The 6,315-nt window shown below is 39.0% G+C and overlaps 1 pseudogene; it reads left to right on the top strand.

Moving 5' to 3' along the window:
* Window positions 1–2,944: 2,944 nt before the first annotated feature.
* LOC101589022 lies at window positions 2,945–4,728 on the top strand (annotated as a pseudogene).
* Window positions 4,729–6,315: the final 1,587 nt, after the last annotated feature.

The raw sequence follows: 6,315 nt of genomic DNA, 5'->3' as shown, positions 1-6,315 counted from the left end.
TTAAAATGAAGAAATTTTAAAATTCCAAATTTGTAAAACTCTTCAATACACTGACGGAAAGGAATAACGCAACTTGCTACATAGTGACAATAGAATTACTTAGCGATTTGCTGTTTTAAATATATATTTTCTGACTTCAAATAACTCACAACTTATTCAACACTAAGTATAAGTAAATTATGAAACCGAAGTTTAGATATACCCCCAGTGACTTTCAGAATATGGGGTGCCCTCCGGATGATCAAGCAGGAACATAAAAATGTAGCACAGCTGAGCTCCGAAAAGGCACACATAGCCATTCAGCACTTAGGAAGAGTTCCTACACAGTCTGGGTTTTGTAATACCAATAATAACCAGGTTATGGATATTGCAATATTACAAAGCTTCTAGTTTAAGATTTATGCTGTAGAGACCATATTAAGAGTTGAATAGCCAAAACGATTACAAATCCCTATTTTAGAGTCTTCACTGACATAAAAAGAAAGATGAAATAGTCCAGTGCTCCTTTTAATATGCATCTAGGAAAAAGTTAAATATTTTGGTGGTCAGTTAGACAAATCATTCAGAAGTACTTTCACCAATCATGCACTCTTAGCCTCACAGTTAATGCTAAATGCGGTAACTGGATGCTAACTTGGCTTTATTTATTTATTTATTTATTTATTTTTTTGGTTATTTATTTATTTTTTTTTATTGCGTGTGTGGGTGTGTGTGGGTGTGTGTGTGTGGCCAGCTCAGCCCACCAAGGGGGCGGGGCTGGCTGGCATGTGGTGCTGGGGGATTGAACTGCGGTCCCTGTGTTTTTGCTTAGCTTAGCTTGTACTAAGTAGGTGCTTTAGACCACTGAGCCATCTCACCAGACCCCTAACTTGGCTTTTTACAAAAGTACAAGTTTAGCAATGCGAAGATAAATTAAATGACATTATTGTACTTAAAAGGGAAGGATTAGGAAAAAGTACAAAACCAGTCTTTGCTTATGCTACAAAAATTTAGAAAAAGCTTCACCTTGATGCTTTTGTGTTTGTACCACTCAGTGTCCTTTCCTCTACCTACTCATGAGCTACACTACTGATGCCACCATTGCCTTCTCATGTTTTCTCCTGTCCTTGCATCCTTGCAAAAGACACTCTAAAAGGAACAACAGTTATATAACAAAATATTGGTTCATAAAATAAAATCCTCATTGAAGTTACAAAATTAAGAAAATAAACTACCAATGACATAGTCGTTTAGATGTAAATATCAGCATACTGAGTTAATCAAGGTGAAAAAATTTTCACATTAAATCCTATTTTCAAAAATCTGGTGGAAATTCTTAGTACAATGTGCGCATTCATCCTGTATATATACTTGCATATTTTTCCCCAGATTTTTTTCCTTATTTCTAATTATTTAATATTTTTCCATAATTTTATTGAGACACAAATAGCAAAGAGACAGTTTCAAACCAAATTGGTAGGACAGTTTCAATAATTAACACATGGCATACATTCTTCCTAGTGGTTAATTGTTGTACATGATGCAGGGAAGATATCCTATTTACAAACACTATTAGAAGAAATCCCTCTATTCATTAAGAGAGTATAACTATATATCTATCCTAATCAATTTAAATACACTGATACAAAATGGATATTCATATATATCCTCTTTTTTGTTTAGTTCCTTTATTTGAACATTATAGTATGTTAACTCAGCAAAATATTGTAAAAGAGTCCAGTAGTCCATAATAGTATTGGGTCTTCCGCTTCACTGGCAATATCAGAAATTGTTGACATGAGTCACCTACAGCTCAACATAACATCATGACTTTTCTTCTTATGCTTCGTTTTTATACATTTTGCTGGATGGTTAAGATCAAGGTAAAGTAGGACCTATGCAACAATACTTATAGGTTTTGGGTTTGATAAGGTCAGTTAAATCCCCTCAAGATTTATCCTGAGATCCTTTACCTCAGATTGTAGAACCTTTGTCAGTGTCAGCCATGTGGATGAGTCATGGCCATTGTTTGACCAATGTGCTCTCTGTGAGAGCCTGTAAGAATGTTTTCTCTCCATGTGACTTTCTTTAGCCATACTCTACCTCATTGATAACTTTCTTCTTTGGCCCCATAATCTCCTTGATCAGGAAATATGGGACACTACTGAGTTACATGACGTGACAGTAAAAGTTCTCATATGTCCTGAGTCTTAAATGACATTGGAAGGCTAAGGCCACAATGTTTGCTTTACTTGCAGCCCTCCTATTTCTTTAATTTTGGTCTGCAAACTTAGGTTTTTAACCCTCCAGAAGAGAAATTTATTGTTATTATCATACAACCTAGGCAGTTAAGCTTAACCTTACTAACTGTCTGAATATCAAACATCTTAGGAATAACAAAAAAAACCATGCTTGAATGCCTGTCATTTTAATCTTCTATTTGGGAATGATTTCTAATGCCATATCAATAATTACTATGCTCTTTTCTATATTAAATATAATTTTTTATTTTTGGAGAAAAGTGTGGTGGTGAAGCAGAGATGGTTGTTTTAGTCTGCCCTTGCTTACTCTGTCTAGAGAAACAATATTGTGTACTTTATCTTTCATGGCTATGTTTTAAAAGACAATCTTAAAAATTAGGGAATAGAAATAAATTCTGTTATGATTTTCTTAATGTTTTTTGCAAACTAGTTATTTATGCATAAATTTCAAAAAGGCAAGCGAAAAATAAAAAAGATGTGTCATTACAAGGCATTGCAGCCAGCTGTGTGTTACGTGTCCACGAGTTGGAGGTCCTTTTGGGAGCCCAGAGCAGGAGCTTTACTACCCTGCAAGTGTGGCTGGGACCCTGGGCCAGGGTGGAACATGATGGGTCGGGCCCCACTGGGCCTGTGTGCAGCAGTCCCTGGAAGTCTCAGGCTGCTCCACTCTTTGTCCCTGGGCCTCACACACCATATGCAGCGAGATGGACCTGCCAAAACTGGTTCCCCGGAGCCAGAGGAAACTGTTAGAAAGCAATCCAGGATGCCCAACACCAAAGTACACAAAAGTGGGAGAAAATTTACAGCATATCATCCCTGATACATGGCATGTTCCATGGCTTGTGGTGGTACAGCATCCAAGTATGAGAACCCAACAGACTGGAGTGAGCAAGAACTCATTAAGGGGCTTAATTCATCTTGGGTCACTCACAGTATCCTGGCAATGGATCACCCGTCCTCCAAGCTCCTCGAAAAGTACCACATAACTGACTAGTGGCATAAAAACAATTTTCAATCTGAGGCAGCCTGATGAACATACTAGCTGTGGAAACTTTCTGAAGCAAGAAAATGGCTTAATGTACCTTCCTGAAGTATTAATAGAGGCTGGCATTTATTTCTATGATTTCAGCTGTAAGGATTATGGTGTAGCATCTCTCACTACTATCTTAGATATGGTGAGAATAATGACATTTGCCTTACAGGAAGGAAAAGTAGTCATCCACTGTCATGCAGGGCTTGGCTGAAAAGGTGTTCTAACAGTGTGTTATTTAGTGCTTGCAACAAGAATGACTGCAGATCAACAATTATATTGTTGCTGGCAAAGTGACCCCTTTCCATACAAACCAGAGGGCAGCTGCTCTGTTTATGGGAATTTACTTTTTCTAAAACCTTTCCACAGTATCTTCTCTTGCTGTGACACAAAACACATGCTATCACTTTAGCCCAATACGTAATTCACCAGTGCCATCTACTTCGTGATTCTGAGGCCTGACTTCTAAAATACATGCCAAAAATCATTGACCTAGTTTGCAAATTGCTACTGCACTTGGCTGAGAATAGGCAGTTGTGGTAAAGCATGGATTAGAAGGGTCTGGACTCTGTTGAAATTGAAGAGACTGTGTCTGAGATGGTCAGAATGTGCCTGGATAAAGAGTTACTGAGGCACAATAGTCACATAGCTGACCCATTTAATTCTACTGAAGTGGCTACAGCCGTTGAGAATCAAGATGTGATTCTTTCCAATGATCAAGAGTTTGAACCTCTTTGGAAGTTTTGAATGCCTTCAGTCCCTGAATCATCTGAAGAAGCAACTGAACTACAGTGACTAGAACTTGAGGGGAGCAGAGGCTCTCTTTGAGCAAGGTGGACTCCATGGACAATGTCTGTCCAGGACTTATTGGGCCACAATGGCCAGCAGCAGAAGCCCAGCAGCCACTGATACAACGCACTACCTCCAGCTCTGGATCTCAGTAAGGAAGTGTTGGTTCACAGTACATTTTCTTTTTGGAACCAGCCTAAGTGTGGTGACTTAGCAGTATACAAAGATGCATCAACCTTTTCCCAAAGAAGGGACATTGCGAAGAAAATACAATGGAGTCAAACCTTCTCTGTGGGTGTTTTATGCTCACACAACCTCAGGGAACCCCATTACACCTACCATTACAAATGCATCTGAGAACCCAGATCCCTTGCACCAGCAAGTGGCCCACTGTCAGTGTGAGCCTCATGGTGGCTGAAACTGAGGCTCTGGCATGGAAGCGGGCTGGACTCACTGCAGACCATGGAACTGTGAATCCACTCAAAGGCACAAGTGCTGGTTGGACCTGATAGCTTGGATAGCAAAGATCAGTCTGAAGCAGTGCCACACATCAATTTGCAGTCTGAACCAAGTATAGAAGCAAGGAGAATACGAGAAGCCAAAACCCTGGCAAATTTAAATGAGTTTGTAGCAAAGGAAGAAGTGAAAAAGAAGGTAGATATGTGGTAGGTATATTAATTACTTTATTGTATCTAAGCAGGAAATAAGTTATGTCATGCCAAAATACATTACATTTTTTCAAAATTATTTGTTACAGAATTGTAAAGATATATTTATATCGTAGTCTGAAAGTTGAGGTATCTCATGTGTGACAAGAATTTTATTTTACAGAATGAAATGACAGCATAATTGCATTGTTTCATTTTAATCTTCTTGTGAAAGAAAGCACATGGCACTATCCTTGGTCTGAACAAGACATTGATGTTGGCATTTTTGTTTGTTTGTTTTTTCTTGCTAGCTGGGTTCGTGGCTGCAACCAGCCTACAGAAGATGGCATCAAGAAGCAGCCTGAGCCATCTCTGACCCAGTGCCAGGCACAGGGAACCTCACTGAGAAGCACTGTCTGAGAAACATAAAAGATTTCCCAGAACGCCTTGGTGCTAGTGTTCAGTGAGCTCCTTCCTCTCAGCCTCCTCTCCCTCAGACTTGCTGGTCTCAGTCTGAGAGGACCACCATCAGCCTCAGCAAAGCAAATGGAAAAAAACCACCAGCAACCATAGTGATGTTACTTTTCTCTGAGAGGAGGCCTTTGAGGTCCATTTTGTGGCTTTGATTTAATGTATGAAAATAAGCCTTTAATTGAAATACTCTCTTTTTTTCTGCATTTTATTTTTGGTCTTTGACTTTAAAAAATCCAATTCTGCAAAAAACTAAAATGAACATTATTTGAATTATATGTTATCACCTATACCTATGTTGGGCACATGCATTATTTTGTGTGATTTTCACAACAGTCCTGGGAGTGATAATGATACCATTCACCTATAGATTCATTGTTCACTTTATAAGTTCAGCATTTTAGAAGAGACTAAGTGTCCCATACACCAAATAACTTGCTGAAGATCACAGTGCTTGTGTCTAGCAGAGCCAGTACACATGCAGTTTTTGTTTCCATTGTCACCTTAGGTCCTCAACTCACTAGAAAGTTTTAAGAAGCATTGTAGTTAATTATTTGCCCACAGTGGTGATTTTTTTTTCTTTTTTTTAGTTTAATGTACTTTCTCTGTTTCGTTGTTATTTTTTTTTGTTTTTGTTTTTCAGTTGTCTCCTTAGTCACACTACATTGCATCCAAAGTGACCCTGTTATATACATGATCTGTGAAGGAATGCAGATGACTGGGAAGTATAGAGTTATTTACAAGTTCATAAAGACAAACAGTACAGGAGAGCAGGAGGTCCTTGGCACAGGAGATACAGAGTGCGGCTGTATGGACAGAGTGCTTCAGCTGCCAATTCCGACCTTTGGGATCCCAGGCACAGTATTTCCTCTCTCTTGCTTTTATCTGTGAGGAACCTCCCAGCAGGGCTGCAAAAGCTAAGACATAACTCATGTATTCTGTTTTATGCTTTGGTGTAAGCATTCTGCATATACTGAGTGGTTGAATGAATGAATGAAAAGACTCACTGTATTTAAACTCTGTGGAGTACTATGATGTCCCTGCCAGAGTCCTGTGAGCAGTCTCTGCACAGGGCTCAGAGTTAGGGACTCTGAAGAAACCATATCAGTGTGGTGTGTGCGGAGGGACTCACAAACTG

Source organism: Octodon degus, unplaced genomic scaffold, assembly GCF_000260255.1.
Source record: "Octodon degus isolate 3935 unplaced genomic scaffold, OctDeg1.0 scaffold00584, whole genome shotgun sequence".
NCBI classification, from domain to species: Eukaryota; Metazoa; Chordata; class Mammalia; order Rodentia; family Octodontidae; genus Octodon; species Octodon degus.
This window is presented reverse-complemented; position numbering and strand designations above follow the sequence as displayed.